Source organism: Pseudophryne corroboree, chromosome 11 (genome assembly GCF_028390025.1).
Source record: "Pseudophryne corroboree isolate aPseCor3 chromosome 11, aPseCor3.hap2, whole genome shotgun sequence".
Classification (NCBI taxonomy): domain Eukaryota; kingdom Metazoa; phylum Chordata; class Amphibia; order Anura; family Myobatrachidae; genus Pseudophryne; species Pseudophryne corroboree.
Window position 1 is genome coordinate 118,222,910 of NC_086454.1, and position 23,848 is coordinate 118,246,757.

Genomic DNA, 23,848 nt, shown 5'->3' on the forward strand with positions numbered 1-23,848 from the left:
GAGAAAGCTCTTGTGTGGGCGCACTCTTGTTCAAAAAAGGAGGAAAATTCCTCAGATATGTATCAGAAAGTATATAAAATATCAGTTTATTCTTGAAAGTTAAAAATACAATTACCCATATATATGATCCAAATGTGAATAAAGAAAATTATAAAAAAATATTAAAATGTTCTGGTCTGTTTTTCACAAAGAGTGATTTGAAAGGTTGTAGACACCTGATTGTCTAACACCCATTTCTCCTGACCAGTACAGAAATTCTGTATTAATGGGACCACGGAGAGGTCTAGATTGTGATACGTGTATGTTCAAAAGACCATTTTGATTAGGTCAATACCATACACTTTGCTGATCGCCAGTTAATCTAAATGCACACATATAGGATATATATTACTTATGTAGTCAAAGCCTGACGCTGAACTAATATATAGAAAAGAAGAAGGGAGAAAAGAAAGGAAAAAAGATTAGTGGTGATACTACTGTTGGTGTCGCCTTTCAAATAAAGGGAATAGTTCCTACTCTACAACACCAGGTATTCACAGGAAGTCTCCTATCCAGGTACTAACCCAGCCCAACGCTGTTTGGCTTCCAAGATCGGACGAGATCGGGCATTAGCAGCGTGGTATGATAGTAGAGGGACTGTACACCAATGAGAGTGCATCTATATAAGAATGGTAGAGAATGTAGATCAGGGGTGGGCAATTATTTCAGCTGAGGGGCCGCTTGACATTTCCTGTCAGTATCCGAGGGCCACATACAAAATAGCAGCTCCCCCCACTTGCCAAAAATATAGGGACGTGCTTCATGTGGAAGGGGTGTGGCCAAAAAGAATACAGATTCATATTAGGCTGCACAATAGTCTTCATTATTCAAATTGCGCCACACAGCGCCACTTACACACATTACACCAGATAGAGCCCCTTTTACACAGTATGGAAGGTAGAGCCCCTTTTACACATTACAGCAGGTAGAGCCCCCTTTTACACATTAACATTTTATTTAGGATAATTATTGTGCAGCAAGCAAATTATCCAGTGTCTTATGGCCCCTGGGGAAAGGTTTGACACAGTGACAGAACACGGGGAGGGGGGGGGTGACAGTGACAGAACACGGGGTGTGTGACACGGTGACAGAACACGGTGGGGGTGACACGGTGACAGAACACGGGGTGTGTGACACTGTGACAGAACACGGGGGGGTGACACGGTGACAGAACACGGTGGGGGGTGACACGGTGACAGAACACGGGGGGGGTGACACGGTGACCGAACACGGGGAGGGGGGTGACAGCGACAGAACACGGGGTGTGTGACACGGTGACAGAACACGGGGAGGGGGGTGACAGCGACAGAACACGGGGTGTGTGACACGGTGACAGAACACGGTGGGGGTGACGCGGTGACAGAACACGGGGTGTGTGACACGGTGACAGAACACGGGGTGTGTGACACGGTGACAGAACACGGGGGGTGTGACACGGTGACAGAACACGGGGGTGTGACACGGTGACAGAACACGGGGGTGCGACACAGTGACAGAACACGGGGGGTGCGACAGAGTGACAGAACACGGGGGGTGACAGAACACAGGGGGGGGGTGACAGTGACAGAACACGGGGGGGTTATACGTGACAGAACACGGGGGTGACATGGTGACAGAACACGGGAGGGGTTGGTACAGCGAGAGCTAAAGATCTCACCCCCAAACCTAAAAACAGACTGACGCCACTGCCCGCACACACAAATATACGCACACTATCACACCCCCCCCCCCCCCCTTTCTTTCTCTCACTCACTTTTCCCATTAACTTTACTGATCTAGCTGGCTGGCAGTGGCAGGAAGGATGGATCTATTCTGTACAAGTCTGGCTCTTGTCCCGTGTAGCTCCGCCCCCTGAGGTCCCGTGTAGCCCCGCCCCCTCCTCGACACGTAGCTCCGCCCCTTTTCGGCTGAACCCAGCCATTGTCACTGGGGACTCTGGAGGAGGAGGAGGCTGCTACAACGCAGGAGCAGCAGGGGAGAGAGGCGCCGCCGGCAGCTTGGAGGTACTGCAGCTCAGAGCAATGACAAGCAGCTCAGCCGTTCGGGCCGCTTGTCATTGTTCGCTGGTGGGAGGCAGTGGGCCGGACAGGATCGGTTTGCGGGCCGCATCCGGCCCGCGGGCCGTATTTTGCCCACCCCTAATGTAGATCGTAAAGAAAAAGAAAATATATGTGGATCTGCTTTCCACGTTAGACACGGCGCAACAAGCACCACAGCCGTGGCGTTGTGCACCCTGAATCGTGGATGAGAGTCCACAGAAAAATAGTAAGCCAAAAGGAGATTGTAGAAGAAATTATAATATTAATTTTTATTATATATTTGGTCAAATAGGAAAAAAAATCTCCAAATTGTCTCAAGCGTCAAGCAAATTCTAAACCATATAGGAGTCGGATATACTTAATCCCATATGGAAACACCAGATATATTTGTAGCCAAAAAACCATACATTCATTAGGCACAGATTTAGCCAAAATATTGGGTGAAATTAAGTGTAATTAGTACACTGCTGATTATAGGGGGTCATTCCGAGTTGTTCGCTCGTTGCCGATTTTCGCTATATTGGGATTAGTCGCTTACTGCGCATGCGCAAGGTTCGCAGAGCGCATGCGCTTAGTTATTTTACACAAAAGTTAAGTATTTTACTCACGGCATAACAAGATTTTTTCATCGTTCTGGTGATCGTACTGTGATTGACAGGAAGTGGGTGTTTCTGGGCGGGAACTTGACGTTTTCTGGGCGTGTGCGAAAAAACGCTGGCGTTTCTGGGGAAAAAGTGGGAGTGTCTGAAGAAACAGGGGAGTGTCTGGGCGAACGCTGGGTGTGTTTGTGACGTCAAACCAGGAACGAAACTGACTGAACTGATCGCAATGGCTGAGTAAGTCTGGAGCTACTCAGAAACTGCTAAGAAATTTCTATTCGCAATTCTGCTAATCTTTCGTTCGCAATTCTGCTAAGCTAAGATACACTCCCAGAGGGCAGGCGGCTTAGCGTGTGCAATGCTGCTAAAAGCAGCTAGCGAGCGAACAACTCGGAATGAGGGCCATAGTCTGGAAGTGAGCTAAAGGTGAGTCTACACACAAAAAAGCTAAAATAGCAACGGTGTCCCTTGATAAGGTAAACTGTACTTTGCCTGTATTAATCTAGACAGTATGTCAGTTAATGTTTGCAAGTCAGACAGATCACTTTAGATTTTAGACTTTATTCAGCACACAAGATTTGACTGTGCCTTGAAATACAATGATCTAGATGAGTATACTCATCTAGATCATTGTATCATTGTATTTCAAGGCACAGTCAAATCTTGTGTGCTGAATATAGTCTAAAATCTAAAGTGATCTGTCTGACTTGCAAACATTAACTGACATACTGTCTAGATTAATACAGGCAAAGTACAGTTTACCTTATCAAGGAACACCGTTGCTATTTTAGCTTTTTTGTGTGTAGACTCACCTTTAGCTCACTTCCAGACTATAATCAGCAGTGTACTAATTACACTTAATTACACCCAATATTTTGGCTAAATCTGTGCCTAATGAATGTATGGTTTTTTGGCTACAAATATATCTGGTGTTTCATATGGGATTAAGTATATCCGACTCCTATATGGTTTAGAATTTGCTTGACGCTTGAGACAATTTGGAGATTTTCATTCCTATTTGACCAAATATATAATAAAAATTAATATTATAATTTCTTCTACAATCTCCTTTTGGCTTACTATTTTTCTGTGGACTCTCATCCACGATTCAGGGTGCACAACGCCACGGCTGTGGTGCTTGTTGTGCCGTGTCTAACGTGGAAAGCAGATCCACATATATTTTCTTTTTCTTTACTATCTACATTCTCTACCATTCTTATATAGGTGCACTCTCATTGGTGTACAGTCCCTCTACTATCATACCACGCTGCTAATGCCCGATCTCGTCCGATCTTGGAAGCCAAACAGCGTTGGGCTGGGTTAGTACCTGGATAGGAGACTTCCTGCGAATACCTGGTGTTGTAGAGTATAAACTATTCCCTTTATTTGAAAGGCGACACCAACAGCAGTATCACCACTAATCTTTTTTCCTTTCTTTTCTCCCTTCTTCTTTTCTATATATTAGTTCAGCGTCAGGCTTTGACTACATAAGTAATATATATCCTATATGTGTGCATTTAGATTAACTGGCGACCAGCAAAGTGTATGGTATTGACCTAATCAAAATGGTCTTTTGAAGATACACTTATCACAATCTAGACCTCTCCGTGGTCCCATTAATACAGAATTTCTGTACTGGTCAGGAGAAATGGGTGTTAGACAATCAGGTGTCTACAACCTTTCAAATCACTCTTTGTGAAAAACAGACCAGAACATTTTAATATTTTTTATAATTTTCTTTATTCACATTTGGATCATATATATGGGTAATTGTATTTTTAACTTTCAAGAATAAACTGATATTTTATATACTTTCTGATACATATCTGAGGAATTTTCCTCCTTTTTTGAACAAGAGTGCGCCCACACAAGAGCTTTCTCTCTCTCCCCTGTTAGTACTTGTACTTCCTAGCTCTGGGCGCACCACCAACTAGGACCATAATTGAAAGAAAGAAATTTTCTTTCCATAAATTACAATCGTCCACTTTTTGGTTCTTTCACACATCAACCCTAATCTAATCTTCACCAGTGCCCGGTCGTCCTTTGTTTTGTCAAAGAAGGGAATTCTCCCTGCACCTGGCACGGCTTCACTAAAAGAGCCTGCAGACCGAAAGATGGAAACTACATTGAAATCCATTTATGTTGCCAATGGTACGCTGCTCAGGCCCACAATTGCTTGCGCGTGGGTGAGTCGCGCTATTGAAAAATGGTCAGAAAGCGTGTCATCAGAAATTTACACGATTGATAAAGATGAGATACTCCTTAAGTTAGGGAATATCAAAGACGCTACCGCATACATGCTAGAAGCGATGAAAGATATTGGACTCTTGAGTTCACAATCCGCTACCATGGCAGTATCGGCTCGGCGGGCGTTGTGGATTCGCCAGTGGAATGCGGATGCAGATTCCAAAATAAATATGGAGGCTCTCCCATATAAAGGTGAGGCCTTATTTAGCGATGGACTGGATGCATTAGTCTCGGCGGCTACCGCAGGTAAGTCAACATTTTTGTCCTCTGCGCCTGCACCGGCAAAAAAGACATATCATCCGCACATGCAGTCCTTTTGGCCCAATAAATACAAAAAAGCGAGAGGTTCCCCCTTTGCGGGTAGGGGAAGGGGAAAGGGAAAGAAGTCCACAGCAGCTTCAGGTTCCCAGGAGCAGAAGTCTACCCCTACTTCTGCCAAATCTTCAGCATGACGCTGGGGCTCCTTTGCGGGAGGCTGCTCGGGTGGGGGCACGTCTCAAACTATTCAGCCAAGGTTGGAATCTGTCTGGCCTGGATCCCTGGGTGTTGCAAATAGTGTCCCAGGGATACAAGCTGGAGTTTCAAGACGTTCCCCCATGCCGATTTTTCAAATCGACCTTGCCAGCTTCTCTTCCAGAAAGGGAAGCAGTAACAGCGGCAATCCAAAAATTATGTCAGGATCAGGTCATAGTCCTGGTACCTTTGTCACAACAAGGGGAGGGGTTTTATTCAAGCCTTTTTGTAGTTCCGAAGCCGCACGGCTCGGTCAGACCGATCCTAAACCTGAAAAATCTGAATCTCTACTTGAAACGATTCAAGTTCAAAATGGAATCACAGGGCAGTGATTTCCAGTCTGGAGGAGGGGGACTACATGGTGTCTGTAGACATAAAAGATGCTTACCTGCATGTTCCCATTTATCCTCCTCACCAGGCTTATCTGAGATTCGCGGTTCAGGATTGCCATTACCAATTCCAGACATTACCTTTCGGTCTCTCCACAGCACCGAGGGTATTCACCAAGGTGATGGCGGAGATGATGGTTCTCCTGTGTCAGAAAGGAGTCATTATAATTCCTTATCTAGATGATCAGGCGAGATCCAGGGAGCAGTTATTACAAAACATCACTCTCTCCCTGTCAATACTCCAACAACACGGTTGGATCATAACTTATCCAAAGTCACGGTTGGAACCGACGACAAGATTGTCTTTTCTCTGGATGATTCTGGACACAGAAGTTCAGAGAGTATTTCTTCCGGTGAAAAAGGCTCTGGAAATCCAGAAAATGGTAAAACAGATATTGAAACCATCGAGTGTAACATAGTAACATAGTATCTGAGGTTGAAAAAAGACATTTGTCCATCGAGTTCAACCTATTTTTGTTCTCCTATGCATGATGATTAGTTTAAAATTTTTGACTGATGCTGATGTCTATCCCTTTTTGTGTTAACTATAATGCATGACTATGCCCCATAACCCTGGATATCCTTATCCACTAGGAATTTATCTAACCCATTCTTAAAGGTGTTGACAGATTCCGCCAATACAACTCCCTCAGGCAGGGAATTCCAAACACGTACTTCCTACGTGTTTGGAATTCCCTGTCTGAGGCAGGGAATTGTCGATCCATCAGAGATGTGTCGATCCATCAGTGCATTCGGTTGTTGGGGAAGATGGTGGCGGCCTACGAGGCCATACAGTTTGGCAGGTTCCATGCTAGGGTATTCCAGTGGGACCTGTCGTACAAGTGGTCGGGCTCCCACCTACACATGCACCGGAAGATAATCCTGTCGTCAAAAGCCAGGATTTCGCTCCTGTGGTGGCTACACAGTTCTCACCTACTAGAGGGACGCAGGTTCGGGATTCAGGACTGGCTCCTGGTAACCACGGATGCAGGTATCCGAGGCTGGGGAGCTGTCACTCAGGGAGAAAGCTTCCAGGGAAAATGGTCAAGTCAGGAAGCCTGCCTTCACATAAACGTGCTGGAATTGAGAGCCATTTACAACGGCCTTCAACAAGCGGTACATCTTCTTCGAGATCATCCCGTGCATATCCAGTCGGACAATGTAACAGCAGTCGCGTACATAAACAGGCAGGGCGGAATGAAAAGCAGAGCGACAATGGCAGAGGTCACGAAGATCCTCCTCTGGGCAGAAAGACATGTAAAGGCTCTGTCGGCAATTTTCATTCCGGGAGTAGACAACTGGGAAGCAGACTTCCTCAGCAGACACGATCTCCATCCAGGAGAGTGGGGCCTCCACCAAGAAGTCTTCACAGAGGTGACAAGTCTTTGGGGAGTTCCTCAAGTAGACATGATGGCATCTCGTCTCAACAAGAAGCTTCAGAAATATTGTTCCAGGTCGAGAGACCCTCAAGCAATAGAAGTGGATGCGCTGGTGGCCCAGTGGGTGTTCCGGTCCGCTGATCCCAAAAGTGCTCAGGATCATAAGAAGAACAAGAGTTCAAGCAATCTTCATTGCCCCATACTGGCCAAGGAGCGCTTGGTACCCAGATCTTCAGGAGTTGCTCATAGAAGATCCTCGCCCTCTTCCTCTTCGTGAGGACCTGCAGCAGCAGGGGCCGTGCGTGTATCAAGACTAACCGTGGCTACGTTTGACGGCATGGCTGTTGAGCGCCGGATCCTAGCCCGAAAGGGTGTTCCCAAGGAAGTCATCCCCACCCTTATTCAGGCCAGGAAAGGAGTAACGTCAAAACATTACCATCGTATTTGAAGAAAATATCTGTCTTGGTATAAATCCAAGAAGGCTCCTACGGAAGAGTTTGAGTTGGGACGTTTTCTCCATTTTCTGCAGGCTGGTGTGGAGGCGGGCCTACGATTGGGATCAATCAAGGTCCAGATTTTGGCCTTGTCAGTGTACCTCCAAAAACAATTGGCCTCTCTTCCAGAGATTCAGACCTTCGTGAAAGGGGTTCTGCACATCCAGCCTCCATTTGTGCCTCCAGTGGCACCATGGGACCTTAACGTGGTGTTGCAGTTCCTTCAATCAGATTGGTTTGAGCCTCTACAAGAGATAGAATTAAAGTTTGTTTCTCACTTGGAAAGTGGTGATGCTTTTGGCATTGGCATCTGTGCAGCGGGTGTCTGAATTGGGGGCATGGTCTCACAAGAGCCCTTACCTGATCTTCCATGAAGATAGGGCAGAGTTGAGGACTCGTCAACATTTTCTTGCGAAGGTGGTTTCATCTTTCCACATAAACCAACCTATTGTGGTGCCAGTAGTTACTGACACGTTCACTGAGTCAAAGTCTCTAGATGTGGTTAGGGCTTTGAAGATTTATGTCGCTAGAACAGCTCAAATACGGAAAACAGAGTCTTTGTTTGTCCTGTATGCTTCCAACAAGATTGGGTGTCCTGCTTCCAAGCAGACTATTTTGCGTTGGATCAGAAGTACGATTCAGCACGCTCATACTACGGCTGGATTGCCGTTACCGACGTCGGTGAAGGCCCATTCCACTAGGAAGGTAGGGTCATCCTGGGCGGCTGCCCGGGGGGTCTCGGCATTGCAACTTTGCCGAGCAGCTACTTGGTCGGGGTCAAACACATTTGCTAAATTCTACAAGTTTGACACCTTGGCCGATGAAGACCTCAAGTTCGGTCAGTCGGTGCTGCAGGGTCATCCGCACTCTCCCGCCCGTACTGGAGCTTTGGTATAAACCCCATGGTCATGAAGTGGACCCCAGCATCCTCTAGGACGTATGAGAAAACAGGATTTTGATAACTACCGGTAAATCCATTTCTCCTAGTCCGTAGAGGACTTTACCTACAGTTTTGTTATTAGAGTTACACAAGTTGTGTTATATTAGTTTCAGCATGTTGCTGTAATTGGTTCATGCCTGTTGGCGTGTGTTCTGTTGAATGCCATGTGTGCAGCATGGTTGAGGTGTGAGCTGGTATGTATCTCACCACTAGTTTAAACTAAATCCTGTCCGTCTCCCTGGGCACAGTTCCTATAACTGAGGTCTGGAGGAGGGGCATAGAGGGAGGAGCCAGTTCACACCCATTGAAAAGTCTTGGGAGTGCCCATGACTCCTGCGGAACCGTCTATGCCCCATGGTCATGAAGTGGACCCCAGCATCCTCTATGGACTAGGAGAAAAGGATTTACCGGTAGGTATCAAAATCCTGTTATTTCCTGAACCTGGTATTGTTGCTGATTCTTACATTTATAAAGCACTGAAATTTCTGCTTTTTGGTTTCCGATCTAAAGTATTTTCGAGAATCTTATATTCTCCGCACACCATAAATTACAGCCATGGGAAAAATAAACCCTTTATAGGGGCATTCTACTCCCCCTTAATTCCAGAGGAGTCGTACTAGGTAGTGTCCCCTAACACCTGTTGAACACTGGCTTATTTGTTTGTATCTGGTACACCTGATACACATAGCACAGGAGGCCATTAACAAGGTGAGAAAATTGTCCGTGGTTGATGCCACCAGCAGCGAATGAAGACGCTCAATAGCATCCATAAACGCCTGGGATCTGAATTGGAGCACAGGCGGCATTGGTCCATATACCTCTTCTCTGTGATGTTCACTTCTCAGAGGGAAGTCCATTAAACTATCCACAGACTCTGCGTATAACCTTTTGCTGTGCACCAGTCCTCCCTCCTCTCTACTGAATCCACGGAGATAAAACGCCAGCCCTAGTGTTTGATCATCTTCTTTTTTTCGAATAGATTAAAAACTATTCCAGTTCAGGGCTTTGGAAATTGATTTCTGTCTCTTTTCCACACTGGTTGACCCTGCTGCTCTTGCTGTTTCTTCTTTTACCTTTCAGAGGATTTTTTCCTTTTTCTATTACAGGCCCTTTGTGTCCTGTAAATTAAGCGTCTGATTTTTATCCTGTATCTGGTGATCAGACTGTTCCCACTCGCTTTGTTTCCAGCCCCTCTAATCACATCATTAGTCAGGCAGACAAAAATAAATCCATTGTCTGAACAAGAATAGTGTGTATTCTCCTGGTGCGTCATATTATGCAGTTTAGTTAGTGGTTGTTGCTTTTGAGTGGCACCATAAATATAGTTCATTTGTCATCAAAAGATATTGAATTTGACATGGCCCCATTAGTCAATTTGATCTGCATGTTTGTATGTTTGCTTGGAAGCTTTCCTTAAATATACTACTAAGTGGGGGAATTCAGTTAGCCGCGATAACTTATTTTTGCGTGAAAGCGGACCTATCAAATTATTCATGAAACTTTACCCACGATAATTCTTCACAGGTTTTAACAGGGATTTTTTTTTTTACCACCTCCTGAGCAGGTAAAAAGTTTGGGAAAACCCCTAATTTAAGGTGAAAATGTTGGGACTTGGAAATGTTTTAGCAGTTGGGCAAAACCATGTGCACTGCAGGTGTGGCAGATATAACATTTGCAGAGAGAGTTAGATTTGGGTGGGTTATTTTATTTCTGTGCAGGGTAAATACTGGCTGCTTTATTTTTACACTGCAAATTAGATTTCAGATTGAACACACCACACCCAAATCTAACTCTCTCTGCACATGTTATATCTGCCTCCCCTGCAGTGCACATGGTTTTGCCCAATTGCTAACAGAATTCCTGCTGCGATCAATTTGGAATTACCCCATTGGTTCAGAACCTCTGAGACACCACCCATAATGACTAGCGAGGCACTTTTATTGATTTTTATTTGGGCAGTAATGACATTTTTGGAGTGGAAAAAAAAAGCAGGAAATTGGGGTACAAGTTATGGGACAGGTAGATAGGGGTGCTTTATAAGTGGGACTGGTGTTTTAAGGTTTGCAGGTGGAAGTTATTGGGGTGGGGGTTTGCAATTTTTTTGTTTTAAGTAGTTTAAAATTACCCATATATATAAAGTATTATTACCCATTTTTATGTACCCCTACTTTAAGTAAAGCATTTATTTAATGCTTAATGATATACTTTTATACTGTTATCCTATCTTAGTTTGACTTTTTTGGGGTACAGGCAGATTCAGCCATTTTGACCTTTACTGCACGCCTGTAGCATAGGCAGGAATGATCACGCAATTGCAGATTTCGTAATTTCTAATTGAATTGCTTGAGAAATGGGAGCGCACATATTGGCGATAAGTGCATTAATTTAACACATCATCAAGGCTAATTGAATTCCCCCCTCAGTCTATGCGCTTCACACAGTTTTCGTTTTGATCTTGCTATGTTATACCAATATTATTGATTCTAGTGATTTCATCTAAGAAAATTTAATTTGTAAAATAAAAATAAATATTATCTTTTGATACTCTTATCAGTCTTTTTAATCACTGTCTGTTAGCAGCTCATGTTCCTATGCTACACTCTACTCTGCTTGGCTGCTAGAGTTAAGCTGCTTTGAATGTGGTTTCACAGGAGGGATCTAACCAGGATCTTTAGATAGGATGCAAAATATTATATGTGGTACCAGATGTATTAATATTGTCTACTTGGAAACAGAAATAGCTTGCTACAGTTTAGTTTACAACACATATTGCTCAGCATATTTTGCTTGGTACAATATACGGTTAAACTTTCTGTACTTAACCCCAAATTTGGGTCATTCTTTCAGTGTCGGACTGGGGAATGAAGGGCCCACTGGGGGAATGCTGTTGTAGGGTCTTAAGGGTGTGGCCAGTCACCACAGAGGTTTGGCTAACCATTACAGAGTACACGTTCTGTGCCCCTTGGTAAATATATAATAAACCATGTTCTTATGAAGTATAATGTAACATATGTATAATGCATAATTCATGTGCACTATTATAGAGACTGGAACCTGATACCTAGAGGAGGAGCAGGGCCCACAGGCAGTGGGGCCTACCGGTGGTTTCCCCTGTTCCCCTGTGTGCCACACCGACTCTGCTTTCTTTTATATTTAGCACCAGATATGTTTCAAATTATTAGCTTTTGCACCAAATATATCTTGGCAGACTAGTAGCATTCCTTACACATGTATACACTGCCTATATATATCTAAAGTAGCCTTTCATTGCTGCATTAGATATATATGTATCACTTGATCTCCAGGAAATACAGGCAGGTACTTATCCATAATGCAATACTGTCAGGGAGGCATCTGCTTGGCTCCAAATTTATCCTGCAGCAGAACATCGACCCCAAACATGCAGCCAATGACATTAAGAACTGTTGTCAGCATAAAGAAGAACAAGGAGTCATAGAAGTGATGATATGGTCCCCACAGAGCCCTGATCTCAACATCATCAAGTCTGGCTTGGATTACATGAAGAGACAGAAGGATATAAGCAAGCCTACATCTACAGAGGATCTGTGGTTAGTTCTCCAAGATGTTTGGAACAACCTCCCTGCCACGTTCCTTTCAAAATTTGTGTGTAAGTGTTCCTAGAAGAATTGATGCTGTTTGAAGGCAAATGGTGGTAACACCAAATATTAATTTGATTTAGAGCTCTCTTCTGTTCATTCACTTTGCATTTTTATAACTGATAAAAATAAACTATTAACACTTCTATTTTTGACAGCATTCTGCTTTGCAGCATTTTTTCTACACCTGCCTCAAACTTTTGCACAGTACTGTAAATATATAATGACTAGGTGATTCATCGCGCCCTACGGGCGCTCTTCACACCGTCATAAGGGGCTACGCCCCGCTAAACTCGACAGAAAAGTGAAGGTGTAGAATAGTAGATGGTGAAGTTGTTGTGGAATATTTGGTTTGTTTGTGTGTAGATGTAGTATGACAAAAGAGAATGTGATGGTGAATGGGGTGTAGGGTTTTGTGAGTGGGTGAGCAGTGTTTATAGGGGTGGCTGGTTAGATTGTTGGTGTAAATGTAATGTATAGTAAAGATGGTTGTGCAAGGCAAGTATGTGAAGATATGGTTTACATTTGAAAAATTTGTGTGAAAACTAAATTTTTAGTAAAGTGTTGGGTGTCACCATGGAGCTGTCCTTGTTGTTCAGTTGGTGTAATGTGTACTTTGACGTGATGTGCTTTTCTTGAGCGTGATAATGTGTGGAGTGTAGTTTGTTGTGAAAGGGGTACATGGATTGTGGTAGGTGTATGAAATGTGGTGTGTTTGGGGCCGTTAGGTGAGTGTGGAGTGTGGATGTGGTGTGCTGTGGTCAGTGTATAAATTGGTGTAGGGGTGAGGGCTGGGTGAGGTTATAGGAGGTGTGGTAGTTGTAGGAGGTGTATGTGTGTGTTATAGGATGAGTTGAGAGGTGGCATGGCGGTGTGTGTTATGTTTTGGGAGCTTTGTGTAGGGTATTGTGGTGTGTGTGTGTGTGTGTGTGTGTGTGTGTGTGTGTGGACGTTTAAGGGAGTGTGGTGGGGAACACATGAATTGGCATGTTATTGCTTGTGTGTGGGACGGGTCCATTGTGGGCAGATTGTTGTGTTAATGGGCTGACAGAATGCATGGGCAGTATAGACAGGGAGGTGGGTGTTCTAGTAGGTGTTTTGTTGTGGTGTGCAGGATTGTGGAGTGTGTGGAAGGTACTGTAGGTGTTGCAGTGTAATTGTAGAGGGGTAAGTGGTTGTGTGTGTGGTTAATTGAACAGTGTTGGGTAGTGATGTATGGTGTTTGCGTAGTATACCCAGCATCCCCACCATGCCGGAACAGAGAAGGGTAAGAGAGTGGTGTGCAAACCCCCCCACCATGTGTTGGTAGGGAGGTGTGCTGCGGACACACAGTGATGTAATCAGGGGGTCCACAGTTAAAGTTCCAGGGCTCCCCACTACCCCAGCACAAAGTGTATGGTAGAGGGGACTCCGTTCCACACTGTACCGGAAGGCCCCATCAGCACAATGTGGTGACCCTGTGCACGTCCACATGACCGTCACTGGCAGCTGTGTGGGTGGGGGAGAGTGTCCTGTTGGCAGTGTTGTCCCAAGCGGCTGGTTTTAAATAAGTGTCTGGCATGGCAGCAGTATCCTGGCACACCCCCACCGTTGCAAGACGCACACACTAATAGATGGCCAGCCCCCCCCCCCCCCATAATATAAGGCAGGCCGCTCCCCCAATATCAGGAATCTTCCCCCCCTTTATAAAGCATTCCACTCCCCCCCCCACTCCCCCCTTCCAGCACAATAGCAGCCAGCAAGTTATTTCCCACCCCACCAATATCAGCCTTACTCCCAAGTTGGGGAAGGGGGGGGGGGGTGCGCTACTGCTGGCTCCTATGTAGGCCAGATATACTGTTGTGTGGCTGATGATGGTGGTGGTGGGGGTGGGGGTGGAAGTGGGGGGTGGATGGGGATGGTGTTGTTTCAAGGATTGTGCTGGGGTGATAGTGGATGAGTAATCTTCCCCCCTTTATAAGTCATTCCACTTGCCCCCCTTCCAGCACAATAGCAGCCATCAAGTTATAGAACCCCCCCCCCCCCAGCAATATCAGCTTTACTCCCAAACTGGGAAGGGGGGGGGTGCGCTGCTGCTGGCTTCTATACTGATGGTGGTGGGTGCGGGGGTGGATTTGTGCTGGAGGATGGTGGAGTGGCGACAGGGCTGGCGGGCGCAAGCAGAACGGTGCGGGTTACGGAGGTAACGGAGGCGCAGCTGCCGTGGTAGTGACGGAGGCTTGCGGTCTGATGTGTTGCGGCTCCGTGAGACAGGGTGTGCAGCGGTAGTGGGGAGGGGAGGAGAGTTATGTGCGTTGCTGTTGGCCGGCGGAAGAGAGCTGCGGGTGACGGGGCTGGGGAAGGCCGGAGGGAGCTGCTGTGGTAGGCTCCTGTCGGGTGTCTTCTGACAGCGTGAATGGGAGCTGGCGTGATAGTGAGGGAGCCAGGCTGTGCGGTGTGGTCGGGCTCCGTGAGTGTGTGTGGAGCGGTAGTGGCAAGCGATGTGTGCGGGCGGGGTGTGGAGGCCGTGTAGCTGTGACTGTATGTCCGCAGTCCGCGGCGCGGCTGCACTGTAAGAGATGGTAGGGGGGGGCGGGCTAGTGGCGAACTGGGTAGCAGCTGTGTGTGGCGCCGTGGAGGGTAAGGTGGGTGTAGTAGGTGGTGGTGGGTGTTTGCAGGGGAGGGGTGTGTGGGTCTCCTTGCTTACCTGGCAGTGTGGGCCGTCAGTGCAGTCAGAGAATGGTGTGTCTGCCTGGTGGTCCGTTCTGCTAGTGGTGTGTGGTGTGCTGACACTGGGACAGGGCAGGGTCTTTGACTCCACCCAGGTGTGCTGACACTGGGACAGGACAGGGTCTGTGAATCCACCCAGCGTTAGAAATGCAGGCACAGAGTCACAGGGCTAATATATAGGAGATTGAATTATGTAGGATTTATTTTTATGGTACTTGGACTGCCATATACAGGTTGAGTATCCTTTATCCAAAATGCTTGGGACCAGAGGTATTTTGGATATGGGATTTTTCCGTATTTTGGAATAATTGCATACCATAATGAGATATCATGGTGATGGGACCTAAATCTAAGCACAGAATGCATTTATGTTTCATATACACCTTATACACACTGCCTGAAGGTAATTTTAGCCAATATTTTTTATAACTTTGTGCATTAAACAAAGTGTGTGTACATTCACACAATTTATTTATGTTACATATACACCTTATACACACAGCCTGAAGGTCATTTAATACAATATTTTTAATAACTTTGTGTATTAAACAAAGTAGGTGTACATTGAGCCATCAAAAAACAAAGGTTTCACTATCTCACTCTCACTCAAAAAATTCCGTATTTCGGAATATTCCGTATTTCTGAATATTTGGATATGGGATACTCAACCTGTATAATGCAGTTCACCGCAATGAATTATCTGTATTACATAAAAAGTTATAGCTTAATGAAGATAGGGAGACTTTATCTGTAAAGAGTGAGGATTTGTTCAACTGAAAACTGACCGATAGGAGTGACTGTTCTGAGAGCCAATCAGGTGTTGCAATGCCACAAAATGGATCCAATAAGGTGTTAGCATGAGTAAACTCTCATTTGTTGCTACCAGAATTGATAGTAAAATGAAAATAGACGATCCTAATTGCGCTTATAAATAGGTGGCAGCCCTTGGTCACACAAAAAACCTTCACCGTGGTTTTAATATAGAATCATGCACCCAAAATTAGTGAAACCAGGTGGCGCAACCTTATCACAACAAGGTTTAAATGGTCAAAGAAAGGCTTACACAATAAATATGATAAAATGGTTCCAGCTCCAGATTGATTAACAGTGGGCTAAAAAAAATAATGAAAAAATACAACACATAGTGTATTCCGCTTGAATGAAAGTGTGATTTTATTACTCAATGGTCCCACTCACATAGTATAGCTGGTAAATTTGCATGTAGTAGGCAGAATCTCATTCTGGCTGGTTTTACTTCTTAAATGTGTTACGATACCGTTCCCATACGGAGCCAAAGTCCCGGTTACTGAAGGTGTCCAAAAAACTGCTGAGTATGTCCTCCGGATCCTCCGTCAATGCCGCACAGATAGGTCCCACAGGCTTAAGCGCTTTCGGATAGTTTATCCTTCTTCAGAAGCGTGAAAATCAATCTGGAGCTGGAACCATTCTATCATAGTTATTGTGTAAGCCTTTCTTTGACCATTTAAACCTTGTTGTGATAAGAATTGATAGTAAAACAACTTATTTAATTGTTTGATTATCACTAAGTTGGTCGCTGTTTTTTTATGCATTTATTTTACTTTAATTTCCTGCAGTAAGCTGTGTAATTTATATAGGGTGACAAACAAAGTAAAGAGAGTTGACTGGTCACCTAGAAAGAGATTCAAAATAATTTTACACGAAGAAGAAAAGTAAACGACAACATAACCAAGGGAAGAATTTCAAAACTGTGGAATAAGTATCAACAGACTCTGTCCATTCAAAACCAAATAGGTAAATGTAAGAAAAGATCCACAACATCGTGCTGTGATAGAAGAATGGAAAAACTGTGCTTGAGAGACAGAAAAAAATCATCTGAGGCAACCCAAAATAATTTACGTGAATGTGGTGTAAATACCAGTGCCAAGACTGTTTGACGCAGACTTCGATATTTTGGATTAAACACCAGAATCCCAAGAAAAGAGTAGCTTTTATCTCTCAAACAAAGACGGAAAAGATTAGAATAGGCTAAAAAGCATATTAATTGGTCAGAAGAGCAATGGAACAGTGTCATCTGGAGTGACAAAACCAGAATATCCATATTTGGTAGTGATGGCATGAAATATGTCCGCAGAAGAATTCGAGAAAATTTGGTCCCCGAGTGCACAACACCTACTGTGACGCATCCAGTTAGTGGTATACTATGGGGATGTATGACAGCAAAAGGTGTGGGTCGAATTTATTTGATCAATGTAATTTAAATAGCAGCAAATACATCAGTGTCCCGCAGTGGGGAGAGGGGAACAGTGTAGGGGAGCCCAAACTATACAGAGCAGTGGGTAAACAGTGGGTGAATAGACGCTGTGCGCATGCACACAGCATCTATACTCAGTGCAGAGAGAGCCTGGGGGCAGCCCAGCATAACAGAGAGTGCCGGGCATGCCCCCACAGTGACGGAAAAGGGAATGACACAAGGATCCGCCCCTTTTCACTAGGCTCCACCCCTTTTCTGATGCGACCGCTCTTTCGGAATGCCAAAGGTCCCGACCCACTTGCCACCAATGTTGGGAGGTACGTAACTGCAGCAAAAGGCTTCCTGACGAAGTACTAATGAATATTGGCCCTCATTCCGAGTTGATCGCACCAAGCAACTTTTTGCTGCTGGTGCGATCAACTCATCTCCACCTATGGGGGAGTGCATTTTAGCATAGCAGGGCTGCGAACGCTTGTGCAGCCCTGCTATGCTAAAAAAATTTCCTGCAAAACAAGACCAGAGTAAGAGTTACTTACACTGTGCGACGGATCCAGCGATGAAGGTCCCGGTTTTGACGTCAGACATCCACCCTCCAAACGCCTCGACACGCCTGCATTGGACTCACCACGCCTGGAAAACGGTGAGTATCCGCCCTGGAACATCTCCCGCCTGTCCATCTTCTTGCGATCGCCGCTGCGATCAAATTTGTCACTGGCGGCACCGTTGCCCGGTGACAATCATCGCCAGGCAACGACTCATGCGCAATGCGTCCGCCGCACGTGCGCATTTCCGACCCGTTCACACAGCAGCGAAGAACCATTGTGCGAAACAAAGAAATTTACTTTTCTACAATTCAGTACGTATAACTGTTATCAATTTTTTTTTAATTGTGTTATAAAGTTCATTGTATTATGTTGTATTATGTTCTAAATTAAATTGCCATTGTAATGATGTGTGCTATTTGGTGAAATACTAAAATATATTATTGCTATAAGCTGATAAACATTCAAAAATGCACATTTTACAAAATGTTTCCACAATTTTGGCCACTACTGTATACTTGTAATATAAGGCAGCCCTGTCCATTTCCCACTTACCATAAAATAATAAATCCTGTAGTGTACTTTAAATAAAAAAGGAGGGAAGGGTGCCCAAGCCAGTATCTTGCCTAGGGCCAGAGGTGTAGCTAGGCACCATGGTGCCCGGAGCAAGGGCATGATTTGGTGACCCCCTACACTGAATACTGAATTGGGGGCCTAGCCAACATGTGGTGACATGTTACATTTGAAAAGAAACAATATTTAAAAATCCCAAATTGGTGACAAGGGTGGTTGCAGACCTTGTGGAGCTCATGGCAATCTGATAATCTCCCAATGCGACCCCCCCACAGACCCGAACCCAACCTAAACTCTCAATGAAAATACTGCATCAAAATTGCCCCCCCCGCCCCCACATACATACTGTTTCATAGTCCCCAATGCCTTAACCCTAGAACTGTTATCCCAGACCTGATAATCCCACTGTGCTTCAATGAAAATAATGCCCCAGAATTTCCTGAGGGGCAGAGAGAGGTGCTGCAACATCAATGTAGAGAGAAGTGCTGCAGCAGCCGGGGCAGAGAGATGCCACAGCAGCCTGGGCAGGACAGAAGTAACCCTGCTGCACAGCTACAAGCAGACAGTGAGACATATAAAGAGGGCAGGCAGACCTCCGGCATGTGCCGGCTGTCAGTGTCTCCTGCTGTCGCCTCTGGCCTGCCCTGTTCCCTACCTAGTCTCCGAATCAGTGTGCGCCCCCTGCTTCTCCTGTTCTGCGGCTGCCAGTATAGTGGCCCGTGGGAAGGTTGGGGCAGTAGCGCGCCCTCTAACTTTTTCGGTGCCCGGAGCTCGCGCTCCATTGGAGCCACCCTCGCTACACCCCTGCCTAGGGCTCCTTGAGGCCTAAATCCAGCTCTGGAGGAACCCTACACACAATATACCATTTGCTGGAGGGTAGGATTTGTTCTCTTGGCATTAATAAACAGAGTAGGTAGGGTGTACTGACAAGGGCTGATAATTTATTAGGCAGTGTTTTTTAAATTCTGCAAGAGTGTGGAGAGACTACAACCCAGCAGTTTGTGCCTCTGTGATGTGACAATTCAGGTGCACAGTTAAGTTTTCCTGCACTTTTATTGTAATCCTTGTTTATCTAAAGTGCTTTCCATGTAGGAATAACAATATATTATATATTGATATAATAGGGAGTAGACCATCCGTGCTTACCAACTCTCCTGTCATTTCTGAGAAAGTCCCAAATTACCTGGGGCTCTGCTGGACTCCCAAAAGTGTACCAGTGTCTTGCATGCCTCCTAATTCCAGAGTGAAGTGGGCAATTCGCATTGAATCATGTCATCATAACCCTGCTCCCTGTTGTAAAATGCTGCAATTTCATAGCCAGATTAAGGGGGGATGCAGGGCATACTGACATCACTAGCTTTCCCTCTTAAGCAGCAGCAGAACCAACAGCCAGAATGCGAGCAGGACAGTATGCAGTGCAGGCAGAGACACAGGAGTATCATGTTTCATGAGCTACCCGACCAGAGGAGAGAGAGGGGAGTGGAGAGAGCTGTAAGTGACACAGGGATCCCAGCTTCTCCTCCTCCTTGCTTGGGTGTCTGGGTCCTGTGCAAACTGTTATGCAACGAAACCATTTGGGTCTAGTGATACAGAGACTCCTCCTGAGTCCTGTCCCAGTGTGTAAGTGCTATTCTTGCATGTTACAAGATAAATTATTTTAGTTTTCTATGTGTATTTTAAGGTTAAGTTGTCTTTGTTACACTACAAGAAAGTTTTATAAAATAGTTGTCTTTCAATTAGGTGGAGCTATAAACAGTACCCAGACATTACTAAACTATTAGTTTAAAACTTACATACACCATTGGTTTAAATTTAATATACACAATCCATACCTCCCACCATGACCCATTACAGGAGGGAGAACATGCTCTCTACCTGGACTTCCTTCTTAATTTATGATTGCAGTCACCTGTGTTGAAATATCTTTCTTATCAATTAAATAGTTCAACACAGGTGACACCAATCCTATATTAAGTGGGAAGTCCAAGTAGAGAGCATTTTGTCCCTCTGGGAATGGGACATGTTGGGAGGTATGCACAATCTAATATACACACCCAACCTTCCACTGGGGCCCCTCTGTTTTAAGTGCCCCAGGCCCCATAAGGCTTAATCCGGCCCTGGCCGCAACTCACGTCTTTGAACAGCGGAGACAGAGCCTTGATTACTCAGTTGAAGCACCCCTGCACCTCTGCCATGGCTGCTTCCTCTTGAACTCTACTTGAGAGGGCTTTTTAAATTTCAGCAAGTATCCAGGGTGGGCACATTTTTGACATATGACAAAGATGCATTGCTACACTGCGTATGAGTTACTAATAGCAATAAATAATCAGTCTATACAGGTGCATAGGGGTGGATCCTTTAGTCCGCTAGGTTACTCCTCTTTCATGTAAATTGTTATTTAATACTTTATTCTGCTGAACTCTGATGTACGGTGTTTGTCTCTTATTACTGCATTGCGGGGGTTTTTTGTGTTTGATTTGTGGTTTGCGACATTTCAGACTGAATAAAAAATAAATGTTAAAAAAAATATGCATTCCTCTGGTGTTATAGCTATAAAAAAATAATAATGAATTATCTTATAGATATATTAATTGTGGGTAAAAGGTAATGACCATAAAAGAGCTGCTTCCTGCACTCTGAGCCTAATTCAGTAGGATTGCATTTGCACAGCTGCAAATGCAATCCTTAGCAATGCACATGCAGAAGGTGTATAGCACCTCTTTCCTGTATTTGAGATAGCAATACTGCGATCGCATCCAGTGCCAGATTAATGTGCACATGGGCCTGGAGCTGAAATATAGGAAAGGCCTATTGTGTACCGCTGCAGCAGATCGGATTAAGGAGAGAGGAGCAGGGGATATGTTATCCTGGTCCCCACTCTCTCAGGGCCCCCCGTGCCTGCCCTCAACCACCAGCCCATTGCATTTTTTTTTTAATGAAGAAGTTCAGCTATGGGAGAGCCCCGACCCTATGTGTTCAGTGATTTCCTTCATATTACAGAGAGCATCGGTGACCACTGTATACTACAGAGAGCATCTGTGACCACCATATACTACAGAGAGCATCAGTGACCACCATATACTACAGAGAGCATCAGTGACCACCATATACTACAGAGAGCATCTGTGACCACGCACTATTTATTACATTTCCAGCCACTGCAGTTAATTATAAAATTAACTGCTTTCTTTGCTGTTGTCTGTTTAGGAAATAAACATTGTAGCTGCAATGGCAATTCTGCACCAGGGCTGTAAGGGTTAACTTAGGGGCCCTACACACTAGCTGATCCGCCGCCGAGCTGCCCGACGGCGGATACGGCCGACGGGCGACCCGGCGGCGGGGGGGAAGTGACGGGGGGAGTGAAGTTTCTTCACTCCCACCGTCACGCGGCTCCATTGAAGTGCAGGCAAATATGGACGAGATCGTCCATATTGGCCTGCATGCACAGCCGACGGGGGACCAGCGATGAATGAGCGCGGGGCCGCGCATCGTTCATCGCTGGAGCCTCCACACTGAAAGATATGAACGAGTTCTCGTTCATTTATGAACGAGATCGTTCATATCTTTCAAAAAAATCAGCCAGTGTGTAAGGCCTATTACTGCTTTGCAGATGTGCATGCTTGAGCTGGTTTGGGTTTTACTTTTTAATTAAAAAATCCAAACACACTTTTCAATAAAAAATATTTAGGATGATAAAAAATACCTGAAAAAAGTCTTTACATATAAAAATATATAAACCGTCCCCCATCTTATAAAACTAGTATACTATATACTACAGAGAGCATCAGTGACCACCATATATTACAGAGAGCACAAGGGACCACCATATTTTACAGAAAGCATCAGTGTCCACTACATATTACAGAGAGCATCAGTGACCCCTGTATACTACAGAGAGCATCAGTGACCCCTGTATACTACAGAGAGCATCAGTGACCCCTGTATACTACAGAGAGCATCAGTGACCCCTGTATACTACAGAGAGTATCAGTGACCACCAGAGCCATAACTAGACATTTTGGTGCCTGTGCCAGAAAGACCATTGGTACCAACCTCCATATTTTATAGAGGGATGTGAACCTCATGGGGAGGGGGCGTGGTCACATAATCGTACCAATTCACATTACAAAGTAGCGTCTGTTAGTCACATTACACCGCACAGTAGCATCCGCTAAGTCACATTACACCGCACAGTAGCATCTGTTAGTCACATTACACCGCACAGTAGCATCCGCTAAGTCACATTACACCGCACAGTAGCATCCGCTAAGTCACATTACACCGCACAGTAGCATCCGCTAAGTCACATTACACCGCACAGTAGCATCTGTTAGTCACATTACACCGCACAGTAGCATCCGCTAAGTCACATTACATCGCACAGTAGCATCTGTTAGTCACATTACACCGCACAGCAGCGTCCGATAGTCATATTACACCGCAAGTCAGCGTCCGAGAGTTACATTATACCGCACAGTATTGTCCGAGTCACATTACACCGCACGGCAGCATCCGATAGTTACATTACACCGCACGGCAGCGTCCGATAGTTACATTACACCGCACGGCAGCGTCCGATAGTTACATTACACCGCACGGCAGTGTGCGATAGTCACATTACACTGCACGGCAGCGTCCGATAGTTACATTACACCGCACGGCAGCGTCCAGTAGTCGCATTACACCGAACGACAGCATCCGACAATTACATTACACCGCTCAACACCACACGGCAGTGTCCGTTAGTTACATTACACCGCACGGCAGCGTCCGAAAGTTACATTACACCACACAGCAGCGCCCGATAGTCACATTACACCGCACAGCAGCGCCCGATAGTTACATTATACCGCACGGCAGCGTCCGATAGTTACATTACACTGCACGGCAGCGTCCGATAGTTACATTACACCGCACGGCAGCGTCCGATAGTCACATTCCACCGCACGGCAGCGTCCGATAGTTACATTATACCGCACGGCAGCGTCCGATAGTTACATTACACTGCACGGCAGCGTCCGATAGTCACATTACACCGCACGGCAGCGTCCGATAGTTACATTATACCGTACGGCAGCGTCCGATAGTTACATTACACTGCACGGCAGCGTCCGATAGTTACATTACACTGCACGGCAGTGTCCGTATACACACTGGGCGGAATTCAATTGATTATCATGCATGATGAATTAAAACAGTATGCCATTAAGGTCACAGAACATGCACACATAATGTTCAGTGTGAGAAAGTCCTGGGCATAGGGCTACACAGCATATACTCCTCTGTACCTCAAACCGCAGCTGCAGAACACCTCACAGATGACCCAGGCGGGGAGCACTGCACTGCAGTGTACTGTCCAGTGGGCGGGGCTTAGAACGACCCGGGGGTGTGGCTTTAGGCAACATGGGCCAGGGGGCTCAGCAGTGGAAGAACCAGGGGGCAGAGTTTATAATGGTCCCACAGAGACACAGCTTGGGATGGCATGTGAGAAGAACTTTGAGCAATCGTGGGCACAGCTGTAGATGCACCAGGAGG

At 45.4% G+C, this 23,848-nt stretch overlaps 1 protein-coding gene and 2 pseudogenes across 1 annotated transcript in view; 2 read left to right on the forward strand and 1 right to left on the reverse strand.

The window, feature by feature from the left end:
* CHID1 (chitinase domain containing 1) overlaps window positions 1-23,848 on the forward strand; it is a 990,316-nt gene that overhangs the window by 361,343 nt on the left and 605,125 nt on the right. The gene's annotated exons all lie outside the window — the stretch shown is intronic.
* LOC134971224 (5S ribosomal RNA) lies at window positions 515-633 on the reverse strand (annotated as a pseudogene).
* Window positions 3,927-4,045, forward strand: LOC134971285 (5S ribosomal RNA; annotated as a pseudogene).